The sequence below is a fragment of the Asterias rubens genome, chromosome 17, assembly GCF_902459465.1.
Source record: "Asterias rubens chromosome 17, eAstRub1.3, whole genome shotgun sequence".
Lineage (NCBI taxonomy): Eukaryota > Metazoa > Echinodermata > Asteroidea > Forcipulatida > Asteriidae > Asterias > Asterias rubens.
Window position 1 is genome coordinate 2,464,565 of NC_047078.1, and position 16,542 is coordinate 2,481,106.

At 38.0% G+C, this 16,542-nt stretch overlaps 1 protein-coding gene across 1 annotated transcript in view; it reads right to left on the minus strand.

Moving 5' to 3' along the window:
- The window catches only part of LOC117301864 (gamma-aminobutyric acid type B receptor subunit 2-like), a 30,132-nt gene extending 14,148 nt beyond the window's left edge, over positions 1-15,984 (minus strand). Inside the window, exons 1-2 of the mRNA XM_033785858.1 lie at positions 15,742-15,984; positions 1,594-2,031 (exon numbers count right to left, since the gene is read on the minus strand). The gene's annotated coding sequence lies outside the window, so the exon portion shown is untranslated. The remainder of the gene's footprint in view (positions 1-1,593; positions 2,032-15,741) is intronic.
- Positions 15,985-16,542: the final 558 nt, after the last annotated feature.

The following is a 16,542-nucleotide window of genomic DNA, read 5'->3' on the forward strand; positions in this document are numbered from 1 at the left end:
CTGTGTATATAATTAATCTGGCTTTCTTAGGGTTTTAATTGTGTGTTTGGCAAGGGCTTGTTTTTAACGGTTTTTAAAATTCAATTATCAAGGGAATAAACCACGAGGGAAATTAATTGATGAGTGAAATTTAAATAGTTTGGTTTTCAATTTCGGATTCATGTACGCCGGGAACGCGATGCAATAAGCAGACATGTATCTTGGTTTTTGAAAAGGCAAGGGCAATTAAGGGCAGGGGCACATAGGCCCATTTCTCATTGGTAAAGGGCACCCTACGAGGAAATTGTTAGTTTTTATACTGGAGCGTTTTCAAATGCACCCCAGGCAATGACCAGGGGCATGCATGGGGGCAATCGCTTTCGTTGCCTCCGTGAAGTATCAGGCCTGAACAATGTAATACTATAAATTTGTAATTAATTTGTAAAAAAAAAAAATCCTCTGAAAATGAAGACGATAGCAGACCATTCCTTGATCAATTGAAAACATAATATGCCCTACGATTTGATTAAATACTCCCTAGAAGCAGAATTCAATCAAATGGAATTTTAATAAATAATAAATAATAATAATAAAATACTTGGCCTCTTCATATAATTAAGTGGGTCCATGTTGGTCCGGAGGCATTTTACACTGCCGCCTTTCATAGACGGCAGTCTCCCCATCAACATTCGCTTTATTGCATCCCTTCACATTCTTAGAAATGAAAATGGCCAAAGATATCCAACACACGATATGAAATAATGTATGATGCAATATGTTGGTTTTAAAAGCACATGGGTGGATTTCACAAAGAGTTGAGACTACAATTCCAGCCAAAATGCTCAAACATTTGTCCCCGCGCCCCCCCCCCCCCCCGCTCAATGTTGACTGTAACTCAGAACACAACTCAGAACACAATCAGCAATTGGAACATTATGTTGACTGTAACTCAGAACACAATCAGCAATTGGAACCAACATTGAAAGGGGGCAGGGGGGCCCAACGAGATATGGCCGGGATTGTAGTCGTGTTTCAACCTTGGACGAGATAATCGTCCTAACTTAGAACTAACCATACGTTTTAATATCTCCTAGGACTAGTCCTAAGTTAGGACTAGTCCCAACTCTTTGTAGTCCCAACTCTTTGTGAAATCGACCCCTGGACACGTTTGGTAATTTTATCAAATTATTTTAGCATTTGTTAGTAGTATAAATCTTTTTGCGAAACGACTCACTCTGAGGTAACGTAGTTTTTGAGAAAGAGGTAATTCTCACTGAAATAATATTTGAATCTGAGAAAGACTAAAGGTCTGAAGCCTTTATCAGACGACGTCTTAAAGCACACACATTTATGCAACATGGGTGTTTTTCCCATGAAACATCGATGACTAATTGAGTCAAAATACAGCAATTCACTGGTCTTTTACAATTACTGTTATCAAATGTGCACAGTACATTTAACTGCGAAACATTGCCACATGAGGACCTGCACGTACGATTTATATCAATCATCGTAAAGTACATTCAAGCTGTAAAAATACATGCTGGCTTGATACATAAATGCATTCAACACCCAACAATTAAAAATAACAAATTGTGTTTGTCCTACTCTTACCTGTTTTCAAGTCACAAGCCTCTTAGCTGTCCAGATCGTGTTATATCTCTGTTACACTCAGCAACTCGAGTGTAGCACACACGGCGCCCTGAGTGAAGACTATAGTTTCTCGATGTCAGAACTACACGAAGTCCGTTATTTGACGTCCTCAAAATTAAGTCTGACTAGAATCTCGAGTCCTGTCTAATCTCGTTAGTTCGTCGTTTTTTTCTGGAGGTTTCATCAGCGCCAGACAAGATTTTGCTCCCCACTGACTGACATTTGTAAGACTCTGTTCTCATTGGATGCAATCATAATCACGACGTCAGCTGTGTGGTAACAGAGCATGATTCATCGGCAGATAACATGGTTTCACACGGCTCGTTGGTCTACATGAAATCTCCGATTACACATGAGAAGTTAACTCATCTGAGCCGTTCTCAACACAGGTACTCACCCCTGTAAAAAAAAAAAAAAAAAAGGAACACGTAAATCAATTTGAGAAACACACAAATGTTTTAAGATCCGATGATTGTGCACGGAGATTGCACTTGAGAATTTAACTCACAACTGAGCCGTTTTTAAACACAGTACTCACTCATGTAAACAAACAAACACATACACACATTGTGAATTACACAAATTAGTGTTAACATGATTTAGAAGATTATTTTTTCACGGAAATTACACTTCATCAATTAACTCACAACTTAACCATTTTTATACACAGCAACCCACCCCTGTAAAAAAAAAAAACATACATTAATTGAGAAACACACAATTAATGTTGACGTGATTTAGAAGATCCGATGTTTGTGCACGGATATTACACTTGAGAATTAATCTCACAACTAAGCTGTTTTTTAAACACAGAACTCACCCATGAAATAAAAAAATAAACGCATACAAAAAATTGAGAAACACACAAACTAATGTAATCATGATTTAGAAGGTCTGATGTTTGTACACGGAGATTCACAATTGAGAATTAAACTCACAACTGAGCCGCTTTACTCACCGCTGTATACAAAACAAAAACATAATAAGTAAATATTGATAACACACAAAGGAAAAAATGATTTAGAAGATCCGATGTCACCGAAATTACATTTGACTTGAGAATTAAAGGCAGTGGACACTATTGGTAATTACTCAAAATAATTATTAGCATAAAACCTTACTTGGTAACGAGTAATAGGGGAGAGGTTGATGGTATAAAACATTGTGAGAAACGGCACCCTCTGAAATGACTTAGTTTTCGAGAAAGAAGTAATTTCCCACAAATTTGATTACGAGACCTCAGATTTAGAACTTGAGGTCTCGAAATCAAGCATCTGAAAGCACACAACTTCGCGTGACAAGGGTGTTTTTTTTTTCATAGTTATATCGCAACTCCGACGACCAATTGAGCTGAAATTTTCACAGGTTTGTTATTGTATGCATAATATGTTGAGATAGTCTGTGAAGGCTAGTCTTTGACAATTACCAAAAGAGTCCACTGCCTTTAAACTCAAAACTGAGCTGTTTTTTAAACAATGTTACTCACCCCTGTAAACAACTAACACAGAAATATCATCGAGAAATACACAAATCTAAAATGTAATCTCGCTTTTGAAGGTCCGAACCGTGTGTGTGTGCATGGAGATTAAGAATGATCCGTCTTCAAGCACTGCCCAATCGATGTAATAAGGCAGTTATAGCATCATCAGCCGTACCATAGAGCAAGCCTTACCAAGCCGTTCATTAGTATAATTACAGGTACAGCTAACGTAGTTACTGCTTACTCATCAGCAGGCAGGTTTACGGAGCATCCTATCAAAACACAACTACTATCTGATCACAGGCAGTGGTTCGATATCATGTTGATGACGTAGTTTCAATGAATATTAGAGTTGCTCTTCAAGTCCCCTCTGACTTAGAAAATCCTTTTTAATGTTAATCTGTGGTAACTAAGAGATCCTTAAGGTTTTTATGGGGATTGTATCCAGCGAGTTAGCATGTGCTCTTTTAGAAGAATAAACAAACATTATTACAAACTCGTAAAATATTGAGCCATTTGGAGATAGGTATGTCAGTCTCTTTACAATTAGGTCAAAAGATGACGAACACTGCAAAAACATGGGTGTTAAAATTTAGATCATAGGTATGTTGTCACAATCAAAGTTATCGCACAATACAAATAGTGTAATTTCCAACACCTCGGCTCTTGCAGTGTGGTATTTCATACTACAGTGTTACGACCCTATACGGAACTTTTATCCATACTGGCATACCGGGAAGTTTTTTTTTTTTTTTTTCTCATAAAGTTGGTTTTTGGCGACCATAATTATTCCAAGATCGCTGTAGATCGTTTATGTTTGAAAAAAAGGAAAATTAATTGTTCCCCACACCTTACAACCATTGCATATTTCACTACGTGTGGAGTGTATTTAGGCCCCAACGCAAGTTGCAAATTGACAGATTGACAAGCATGATATCCTCATTCGAAAAGTGATCAATGTAAGTGACAGTGAAAGTTTCTTAGTCCCAACCTAACTCTCTGATTAATGGCCCGATTGAACAAAACACACCCAGTCCATCATCGGTCATACCCTACAGTAACCCAGCTCCTTAACGATTTCTCTGTCTTTTTTTCTACTAGGGACGCCATTTTGTATTGTCCACTACTCGCTAATCAGCTCAGCCTGCATGGTCGTGACGTCATAGCATTTAAACCAATCAATACCCATTGCCGAGAGGGGAATGTTTAACCAGTGATTTATTACGAGGACTAGGAGATGTCTTATATGGATGTTAATGTGGTTGTCATTTTCATCTTTGAATGGTGAGACTTGCAATTTATTCCTAAAAAAAAATATACCTTCTAGTGAAAACATCCAGGTTAGAGTTCATCAGCTTCCGGTTTCCGTGGGCCCTGTCCAATTTCGGGTGGTTATAAATGGAAACTGGTTTTGGGGGGATTTCGTTTTGGATTCTGCATATTTTCTACACATTTCTTGGTTCATTTGAAAACAGATTCCGGGTCATACTGATTATTATCATAAAACCTTTCTTGGTGACGAGTAATGGGGAGAGGTTGATGGTAAAAAACATTGTGACAAACGGCTCCCTCTGAAGTGCCATTGTTTTCGAGAAAGAAATAATTTTGCACGAATTTGATTTCGAGACCTCAGATTTAGAACTTGAGGTCTCGAAATCAAGCATCTAAACGCACACAACTTCGTGTGACAGGGGTGTTTTTTCTTTCATTATTATCTTGCAAGTTTCATGACCGATTGCGCTCAAATTTTCACAGGTTTGTTATTTTATGCATAATGTCGAGATACACCAACTGTGAAGACTGGTCTTTGACAATTACCAATAGTGTCCACTGTCTTTATAATGTATGCGTTACTTGTGGTATTGTTTCATGATGTTGTTTTTCCTCTATTTAGCATAATTTTATGTCATTTTTTTGTTCAATGTCCTAAATTTTCTAATCATTTATTTGTATTCTAATGTTTGTTTGTAGTTGCTGAGCATTAAACAAAGCTGAGAGGTCTCCCAAGGGTAAATAAGAAATACCGATAAATAAATAGATAAATATTACACAGATATTGGACTACATAACCAAATGAAGAATGTATTAGATTCAGATCTGATGTTGAGAATCTACCGTCGCCTTTAGGTGCCATTAGTGTTTTATCCGAAATCTAGTGACGTCACCGTACCTATGTCAAGATCCCATATAAGCTTGGGGGAACTAGGTGGTTAAAACTACTTTCTGAACAAAACAACAATTTTAGTTCACAGATTTACAAATAACTTAAAGGGTTTACAGAAGGTAACGGTGAAAGACTTCCCTTTAAATATTACTCCATAAAATGCTTTACTTTTTGAGAAAACATTAAAACAATTATCAATTCTTGATATCGAGATAACGGGTTTATTTTAAACACATGTCATGACACGGCGAAACGTGCGGAAACAAGGGTGGGTTTTTCCGTTATTTTCTCCCGAATCCGATGACCGATGGAGCCTAAGCTTTCACATGTTTGTTATTATTTGTATAATTATAAGTTGTGATACACGAAGTGTGGGCCTTTGGACAATACTGTTTACCGATGGTGTGCGATTGCTTTAAGGCAAGAAACTTAGCGCTGTGGCCGCAGAAATTTGAGGACGATAGGTATCGTGATGTAACCATATAGTCTTAGATGGAATGATTGTTTAATAATAGCTGTAGGAGATTGGGGGAAATCTTATGTTTTGATGATGTAATCTATGTTGGCGTTGATTGCAAGGCAGAGAGAGAGCGAAGGAGACAACATATGATAAAACTTACTCTAACTTTACTAAGAGTCAAAGAGTTGAATCTTTCAAACTCTGGAATTGATAGTCTGTGTGGGACCTTGACCCATGGCTGAATGTTAGCTCACATCTGTACTTAAATACAGCAACATCTTGTACCGAATGCAGTCAAACCATACGTATATAAAGTAGTGCTAATTTGTACTCAAGTAGCCTAACTGTTTACCTATTAATAAGCTAAAGCATTGGAAATGAGGTCCAGCCTTGTACCAAAATGTACCATAACCTGTACCCGAATAGCTTGAAAAGGGACCCTGGACACTCCAAAAATTGTTTTCCTTTCACAAGAGGTGCATTTTGTAAAAATGTTACAACCATGTTACAATTTAGCAAGGGACCCTTGCTAAGTTGATCTCGTGTGAAAGGGGCTTTAGTGTATCGACCCTTGTAGCTCTGGCTACTTTCTGTATGTACATGAATCGCGCTTCATACCGTACCTAGCAAGGGACCCTTGCTAAGTTAATCTCGTGTGAAAGGGGCTTGTGTGTATCGTGTATCGACCCTGTACCTTTGAAGCTCTGGCTACCTTCTGCTGCCTGTATTCATGTACAGGAATCGCGCTTCATGCATTCAATGAATGACCTACAATATACGTACATGGTTGGGCTACTTATAATATAAGTAGTCCAACCATGTACGTAGTCCGAATCACATTTCGAAATTGAGCTACAACCATACGTACATGTAGATGCCGCAAACTCATCAATAAATAGCTCTACAGAGAAACATAACCCAACTCGATTTAATAACGCAGGAATGCGAGAATCCATGTAGCGTGAAGTAAAACAAGTAAAGAATCATAAAAAAACGAAAGAGCGGTAGTGTGTTTGCTTGGCCCCAAAACAGATTTTGTAATTTCCTGAGCAGTGTTGACATTATCCAGGCTTGTATTGACCAGCCTCTGTCGCAGTCGGTTTCAGAAGCACTGTGTAATATGCACGTTATCTCACCCGTGTGTTATGCTCAGATCATTGATTGTGAGCGATTCGAAGTAAGAACAGCCTAGTACAAACTCGTTTCCTAATTACAACAGTGGAGTTAAATTTTTACTTTCTGTAAACAAATTGCGAAAACTGTATGCACGGTATAAACAAATTAATTGACTTTTTGCACAAAAAGCTTTTGTATGTATTTTGAAAACACAAAACAAGTAAGTTTGTTACATAAAAAGCTTTAAAGGGAAGGTACACGTTTGGTTATTACTCAAAACAAATATTAACTTAAAAACTGACTTGATAACGAGCATTGGGGAGCTGTTGATAGTATAAAACATTGTGGGAAACGACTCCCTCTGAAGTAATGTAGTTTTTGAGAAAGAGTTCATTTCTCACTAAAATAATAAAAGACTTCTAGCTAGAAGTATTTGATTCCTATCTGAAAGCACACAAATTCGTCCAACAATGGTGTTTTTTCTTTCATCATTTTCTCGCAACTGCGATGACCGATTGAGCAAACATTTTCACAGGCTTGTTATTTTATGTTATTGGATACACCAAGTAAGAACACTGGTCTTTGACACTTACCAAACGTGTACTTTCCCTTTAAATAATATTCTGAACGAGCACACATTTTGTTAAATAATTTTAAAATGTGTTTAAATCCAAAGTGAGAGGCCAACCTACATGTAAAATGTTGTTTTTTAATGTTAACCTGTAAACCCAGTAGGCCTACTCTTTAGCGCAATGCAACCATATGCAGGTGTTAGAAGGCGGGCCTATAATAAGGAAATGAACCAATCAGCAAGAGACCGAGAGACTTTCAATCTCCTGAGAGTTTCACGATCCCATGTCTAAAAAAGCTCGATCCGAACAGAAGATAGCTTTACAACACTCTGTGTGGCCAAATCAACACACAATGAGTTATTCTGGTTCACAAAAGACATCACCAAATAGTTCTGACATTTTGTGAAACAACAATTAGCAACTATTAGTTTAACGCCGTGCGAAGGGGCAACTCTGCAGTATCACATTGCATTCAGTACGCCCCAGGGCGCTAAAATTCCCTCTCTGGAGACGCCATTTTGCTTTTCTGCTGTCGACGCAAACGTTCTTTTGTAAACCTTTAGAGCGTCTCTTGTTTGCATAACCCCCAGCCAGACTTTCCAGGAAACGGAAACTTAATAGCCAACCTAATAATTATACTGATTCCGCTCCTTTAAATAATATTTCTTTGGTTAAACCATTTACTCCTGTACGATCTCTTCGATCGTCTTATTTTGCTTCTAGGCCTGTGTTCCTTTATCATGCTGGACCAACTCCCCGAAACGACTTACCATAACAAGTTCATTTCTATATAGGGTGGAAACTTTTCAGATTAGTTTAAAAACTATACTTGCACAATCTGGCTTTTTGTAAACGGTTTCTGTCTGATTTTCCTCTCTGTATCGTGTGAGGGTTCTCTCTCGTTCGCCAAGATTACACTAAGTTTGTAGATTTAGCACATAACCAAAAACACATGGGGTATAAACATTAATATAAAGGAGGATTCAAGTTAACAAACTTTTGTTTTGTACCTATGCACCGATGTGTGTTAGCACTGTCTACTCAGTACTTTCCCGAGTCCTGTGAACAAATATCACAGGCATGTTACTCGGGTGAGATTCGTACCCACGACCCTTGCAATTCTAGAGCAGTGTCTTACCAACTAGACTACCGAGGTTGCCCGGTAGCTAGAGGCAGTCCGAATCCTGTGTTTTGGCAGCGGGTACCGCAACGATATATAATAGATGTTAAATTTGCATCGGGGATAAATAATATTAATTTTGGTTTTTAAGTTTGAAAAAAAGGAAAAAGAGATTCGAAACCAAAGCTTGAAGGATTCATGAATATTTCTATTGCTATTGAAATTGTACATCGCGGTCCTTCGCTATAGCAATTTCTTGACCACTTTGGTCCCATCACGTACATTGCTTTAACGCATGAAGGCAACAAACTTGCGCACTTTTAACACAGGTCCGGACGAATACGCGCGAAAATTGCACAGTCTTTTGCCACACGTGTCGGAAACCCGATCGTGTTTACAAAACAGCAACGCAATCAGGACACTATAACGACAATAATGACAGTGTAAATAAAAAGACTGCAAATTGGTAAAGTGACGATACGATCAGAGAAGGCACTTAGTGATTAACAGAGGAAGATGCATCTTCTGTTAGGCCATGTATCCGGTGGCAATATGGGGACTGTTTATATACCGAACACTAGAAACTGAAAATACGGATTAATCATTGGAAATAGAGGTTGTATAGACTGGGGCCAATTTCATAGAGCTGCTTTAGCAAAAAAAAAATTGCTTAAGCACGAAAATAGCTCGCTTACTTTACACATGTTACTAGCCCAAATTTCATGCCATATACATTGCTTGTGACTGGTATTTAGCTGTTGTTTACTTAGCATACAAATTGAGTGGAGTCTTGGCCGGTAATCTGATTTTACTTAGCAAGTATTTTTTTGCTTAAGCACTTTTTGTGCTTAAGCAGCTATGAAATTGGGCCCTGGTGAAGGCTTGCATGGTGGGGAAACATGAGTGGAAGTATTGCTAACGGGGACGAACTGAAAGATAAAACAAGGATGATGGTAATACTTTAAAGCCAGTGGACACTATTGGTGATTACTCAAAATAATTAAAAGCATAAAACCTTACTTGGTAACAAGTAATGGGGAGCTGTTGATAGTATAAAACTAGAGCGGCTCCCTTTGAAGTAACGTAGTTTTCGATAAAGAAGTAATTTTCCACGAATTTGATTTCGAGACCTCAGAATTAGGTTTTAAGGTCTCGAACTTGACAAAGGTGTTTTGTCTTTGTTATTTCATGGAGCAATATGAATATGTTGAGATACACCGAGTAAGAAGACTGGTCTTTGACCACAACCGATATTGTCCAGTGTCTTTAAAGGCAGTGGACACTATTGGTAATTACTCAAAATCATTATTAGCATAAAACCTTTCTTGGTAATTAGTAATGGGGAGAGGTTGACGGTATAAAACATTGTTAGAAACGGCTCCCTCTGAAGTGCCATAGTTTTCGAGAAAGAAGTAACTTTCCACGAATTTGATTTCGAGACCTCAAGTTTAGAACTTGAGGTCTCAAAATCAACCATCTAAACGCACAAAACTTCGTGTGACAAGGGTGTTTTTTTTTCTTTCATTATTATCTCGCAAGTTTGATGACGGATTGAGCTCAAATTTTCACAGGTTTGTTATTTTATGCATATGTTGAGATATACCAACTGTGAAGGCTAGTCTTTGACAATTACCAATAGTGTCCACTGCCTTTAAGATTTCGTTAAATTAAACAGAAACACATCGTTTTGGGTTGAACAATTATCTATAAGCGGGATTTGAACCCACGTCACTCTGTTTCGGAGGCCGTTGGTTCAAATCCTGCTCTACCCATGATAGCGAGACTGCCCCGTGCCTTCATTTATTTAATTCTCTTTGTTCTCCCTTGAAGGCGTTTGACACATTTGGTTATACATGTATTGTCTAAGACCAGTTTTCCCACGTATCCTAACATATACATAAAATACAAAATCTGTGTGAAAGTTTTGAATCGATCGGTCGTCAAAGTTGCAAAAGATTAATGGGAGAAAAACAAAACCTGTTGTACGTATCTTACAGATGAATAAAAAAGCAAGGCCTAAAGGTCTTTAATATTTTAGTGAGAAGTTACCCCTTTCTTCAGAGAGAGCAGTTTCTCACAAAGTTTTATACTATTAACAACCCTCTATTGCTCGTATAATACACTTTTATGCTAGCAATTTTTTTGTTAGTAATTACCAAAAGTGTCCAGTGCCTTTAAAACTGGACCCTAAAGATGATTTCACATTTGTAAACTAATACTTATATCACCTCTTACTTCCGTTTGTTGTTGAAAGATATCATCGTGCAAAACACAGTGGAAAACTTCCAGAAATGCTGTTCTTGTTGTTTTTTATCGGAGTTCACTCAAATTGTCAAAGTGTGTATTTGATTGTCACCCGTTGTTTACTTTGATTCAACACATGGAGTGGGGAAATTCAACATGTTTGTCTCAACTCCAAGCAGGACTGAAGAGGTGATTAAACAAGAAACCTCTTGTTGCCAGTTTTGTCAACATTTAAAATCTCACACCTCGCCTGGTGTGGTCCTTGCCCCATTTATCAAGCAAGAAGCCGTGTATTACTCGAACAATGAATGTTTGTTTTTTCTACTCGTGTAAATATTGAAGACTGGAAGCGAAGCTATATATTTGATCTTGTGTGGCATATCGTTTTAAATGTAGCAATAGGTTAGAAGACAAGATTTTACAATGAGACCCTGGATACTACAAACATGTCTGTCTTTTATTATAACACGAGGTACATTTTGTAAACTTTCAAAAACAATGCTAGAATTTAGCAAGAGATCCTTGTTAAACTAATGTCGTGTGAAATGAACTTTTCTGCGTGTGATTTTGCGTCTGTTTTTGGTTTTTCGAAATGAAAAAGTGATTGCATATGGATGTGATCGATATATGTATGCCGAATAACCTGTGATACCCACAATTGTCGGGTATTGGGTGCGTAATTGAATGAACAGTCATGACAACCAGGCTAATAATTCGTTGACACTGTTAAAATGACCGTAACCCATACTGTCAAGCATGTGTTACGTGTTTATTTTTACAGAACTCGGGAAAGTTCATGAGTATACACGATGTGACCTGTGACGTCACAAGTTTACAAAAGAGCCACGTAGCCTGAACTTCCTGCAGGCACGATTTGTACACATCTCAATGAAAGAAAATGGAGATTGCACTGTCTAATTCTTATCAACTTTGATATGATGAAAGGGGGGCACATCTCAAAAATTGTCCAGCTTTTACTTTCATAACTCTTGAATTCATGTGGAAGTTATGACACAAATGTAAATTTTTCCCGTATGACCAGTGCAGTATCTTGCCTGCCACATGGTCTGTACAGTGCGTAATACACACCTACAGGTAAAAACCAAATTATTGTTGTGTGTTGTACAGGGGTAGACATTCCCTGTACAAATCTATGGGAATGCTCAATATCCAATATCTAAAAAGCAACATCGATATTCGCTGTACAAACATAATGTGAATGTCCAATATTCAATTCACACCAACTTTATGTTTTACACGTAGAACTACACAGTACAAACCTATGGGAATGTCCAATATGAATGTCTATCCAATATCGATGTACAGGGTAAACATTCACTGTACAAACCTATGGGAATTTCCAATAAAATCTAAAAAGCAACATCGATATTCGCTGTACAAACGTTATGTGTGAATGTCCAATATCCATTATCAAACTAACTGTCATCTTTTACCGTTGAGCAATAAACTAAACTCCGTGGTTTTACTCGTGAAACAGGACAAGACGTTTGACTTACACAGACAATGAGCAAAGCCACCCAATCTAGACTTTACCAAATCCCTCAGTGTTTAACAATACTTCTTCGCGAGCGTTTCCTTTAATATGTAAAACCAATAGACTGGTCCATAAGCTCGCTCCTTTGAATCACGTGAAGGGAGCCATGTACAATGATTAGCCTCTTCACAAGTCGCAACAAAGCTGTAATGGATTACTGTTTATTCCCATCAAAAGGATTTGAATTCTTCAACGGCTTTGATGAGTTCATCAAGCTTTATCTCACTGGAGGAATTCAAAGACCGGATAATCCAGAAAAAAATGGATGAATAAAACGGTTGAAGAGAGAATGTCCTAACTGTACAAATCTGACGTACGCGGCCATCTTTGTTATGCCTCATTCGGTGCAAAAAAAAAATCAATTAGGCCTATAACGAAACCAAGGAAGCCTCATAAGTGATTTTAATCACTGTATCTTGCATGCATGTACACAGCAATGTCATGCGAACCAGCAAAACCGGGGTTAATTAAACTCAATAGGCCATACTCTTTCCAAGGTGTTCTGAAACCGTTTACTAAAAATCTTCCTAAACAAGACTTGCAGCTTAAAGACATTGGACACTATTGGTAATTGTCAAAGACTAGCCTTCACAGTTGGTGTATTCAACATATGCATAAAATAACAAACCTGTGAAAATTTGAGCTCAATCGGTCGTCGAAGTTGCGAGATAATAATGAAAGAAAAAACACCCTTGTCACACAAGTTACGTGCTTTCAGATGTATGATTTCGAGACCTTTCTGAGGTTTCGAAATCAAATTCGTGGAGATACTTCTTTCTCAAAAACTGTAACGTTATTTCAAAGGGAGCTGTTTCTCACAATGTTTTTTACTATCAACCTCTCCCCATTAGTCGTAACAATGTAAGGGTTTATGCTAATAATTATTTTAGGTAATTACCAATTATGTCAACTGCCTTTAAAACTATGTTGTTTTTTGGGTTTTTTTTTTTTAGATCAAGGGAGTCTCTCTCGTTTTGAACGTTGCGTGCGCCCGGTAAAGCACGGGAATTGGTTTCTGTCCGAGCTCAATGCATTGTTCTTAGACCCAAGGATCACAAAATGTCTCGAGTGCGAAATTGTGCACGGTCTGTACTCAATTATCCATGGACGCCATTTTATGAAAAGCCTTAACTCATTTCTTTGAACTATACTGAACTGTAGCTGTATGCCTGCGACACTTGTATGGTTTTGGCTTGTATCATTGACAGAGTTTCTTCCATGTTGTACAGTTAATCTTATTAGAGATTGATTTAAAGTAAACGTACTTTGAAAAGAGGCTTCAGGCCTGCATTTCAGTCGGATTTGTCAAATGTTTGCGGGATGATTTAGCTTGAAAACTAAACCAACCCGAAGGCTAGACGATGGTGTGAGTTTCTAGGAAGGGTCGTGTCAGCCCGTACTTGTGACCTCATCTCTTGAATATTTGAGTTCATAACGGTTGAGTTGAGAATGAAATTCAAAATCTTAAAGGTATTTTATCGATTCTTAGATAGGGATTATTTGAAACCTTAGTACCGAATACAACGATGACAATAACATTAGTTGTGTTGATCGTACACCATGGTACAACAGTGTGATAAACAACATTGAATTATAAAATGAATTATACATGATTGGTCCAGTCCTTATCAGAAAATGGTTAAAGGAAAATATTATCTTTGGTTTTTTTTAACCGTTGATTAAATTATGTTTGGATAAATGCAATACAACATAATACCCGTGAACAAATTTATTTGGTCACGATTTTGAGACATCGCAAACAATCTAAGATTGTCCATACACGCAGATAATTCGTAATTGGTTTGCACAATATGAAATATAGGTTATTGAGGTGTAGTCTCTCATATTTAAATTTCGTATACCTTTCCTTTAAGAGTATTCTTTTTTTTTAAAATGATTTCAGTGTGGCATTATTTTTATTAAAATTTGTACCAGAAACATTATTTTGTTTTTAGACACTCAGTTTCTTATTCCATTCTAAAGTAAAGGGGGACAAGAATGCAACAAATGCACAAAATCACCCCCCCCCCCCCATTAAACATACAAACAGTATTGCTTGTGGAAATTTGAATCGGGGATAAAGAATATTTAGGTTTTACTAAATAAACACCGATGTTCGTTAGCACTTTGTTCTTACCCGAGCTCTGTGAAAAATGGTTACCGGAGAAGTGCCTGTGATTTTATTTTTCACAGAGCTAGTCGGGAAAGTACTAAGTATACAGTGCTATAACACACATCGGTGTATATCGTGGTGTCAGGACACTTCGCACCTTTGCCACTTCGTACCCTGGACGAAGTGACTTTGGACACTTCGTACCTTGGACTCTTCGTACCTTCTTACAGGACACTTCGTACCTTCTCAAGAGTCACTTCGTACCTTCTCACGAGACACTTCATACCTTCGTACTACTTCGGAATTTCTGCATCGTTTTATTTTTATATTGTGGGTAAAACCAAAATGTAGTATTGCTTGAGGTTTTTTGTGATTTTGCTGAGAAACTGTTTCCTCAAAACAGATAAACTTTTTAGTTTTTGAAATATTTTATCTTGCTACATGGGTTGTAAATAATGGATCAGGTGCACTTATCAACCTCCTTCTCGCGACAAATTGATTTAGACTGCATGACCTCGCTCGACCATAATATAGACTTCAAGTCTTGCCTATGGGGCGGAGTTATAAATTGTCAACATTGATGCAACCTCACGGCCTCATCCCAGTGATAAATGGAGAACCATGTCAGGTCCTGACATTATTAAGTCCTTTCCAATCAGTGAAACACAGTTTCCATCATCTGCACTTCGTATCTCAACAAACCCAATGAGTCGCATTTTTATTATAAATAAATAAAGACAGTGGACAATATTGGCAATTGTCAAAGACCAGTCTTCTCACTTGGTATATCTCAACATATGCAAACAATAACAAACCTGTGGAAATTTGAGCTAAATCGGTCGTCGAAGTTGCGAGATAACAATGAAAGAAAAACACCCTTGTCACTCGCAGTTGTGTGCTTTCAGATGCTTGATTCCGAGACCTCAAATTCTAAACCTGGGTCTCGAAATCAAATTCGTGGAAAGCTACTTCTTTCTCGAAAACTATATCAATTTAGAGGGAGCCGTTTCTCAATCTATTTTATACTACCAACCTCTCCCCATTACTTGTTACCAAGTGAGGTCTTATGCTGATGATTATTTTAAGTAATTACCAATAGTGCCTTTAAATTACGATCGCTCTGCTGCGGCTAGGCGGCGGTAACTGATCTCTCAACGTCCAAAATTGATTTGATATGTGACGTTTATGTGCTTGATCTTTACATCGATATAAAAATCGCCCAAAGGTGTAAAATTATGCTGTTCAATGAATTTGTATCAAGAGGAAATATCATTACACGACATACCTAATCCAGGAAGCATTTCTCACGGTGACCAGAGAGCTTATCCCCGCCGTGTAAAGTGGTCTTTGTCCGGGCCAAAACTAAGTACACCGCGCGGTCAAACTCCTGAGTTGTGATGTGGCGTAGTCTTTTTGCTGTTCTCCTAATAAAACGCTGTCTTTAGTGCTATATACTCACTCAGTTTGAATGTCATAACAGTTCGGCTCGGGTATGAGTTCCTTTTGTAAACCACCTCTCCAGTTTCGTTTGCTCTGCCAGCTTACCGTCTTAAATGGAGTGTTTGCTCGGGATTAATCAAGAGTAGATAGAGGGTATCCTTAAATAGCACCACAACCAACATGCAATCTGGTATTCATGAGATTCGGCCGTCACATAGAACCTGGCCCTGCGTTGCCGAAAGGGGACGTGTCCGAAAGGCGGGGACGCATGCAGCGGTTCTCTTTGAACGGGTGCAGTGGATGCGTTAAACGGCACTGAAGCCGCCGCGTTGGGCCATTTGTACCGGTCTTTTGTTTAAACACAGACAGTACCTGTAGCGTAATCAATACGAGTAAAGCTTTAATTTTAAAAGGGGATGTAGAAAAGATAAATAAATAAATAAGCAGTTGGCTTATTGCAAAACGTTTATCCCGTTAATAACTCTCTGCATTTGAGCGTGTAAATTGTTGCATTAGATGGCATCGATTATAACAAGTAAACAAAGGCGGCTCTTTATCGATTGCTACCCAAATAACTGACTTCTCTTTGCGAGGGGGTGTTTAGCTAATTGGTACGGGCGTTTTGAAGATCGATCGGCCGGTTTGC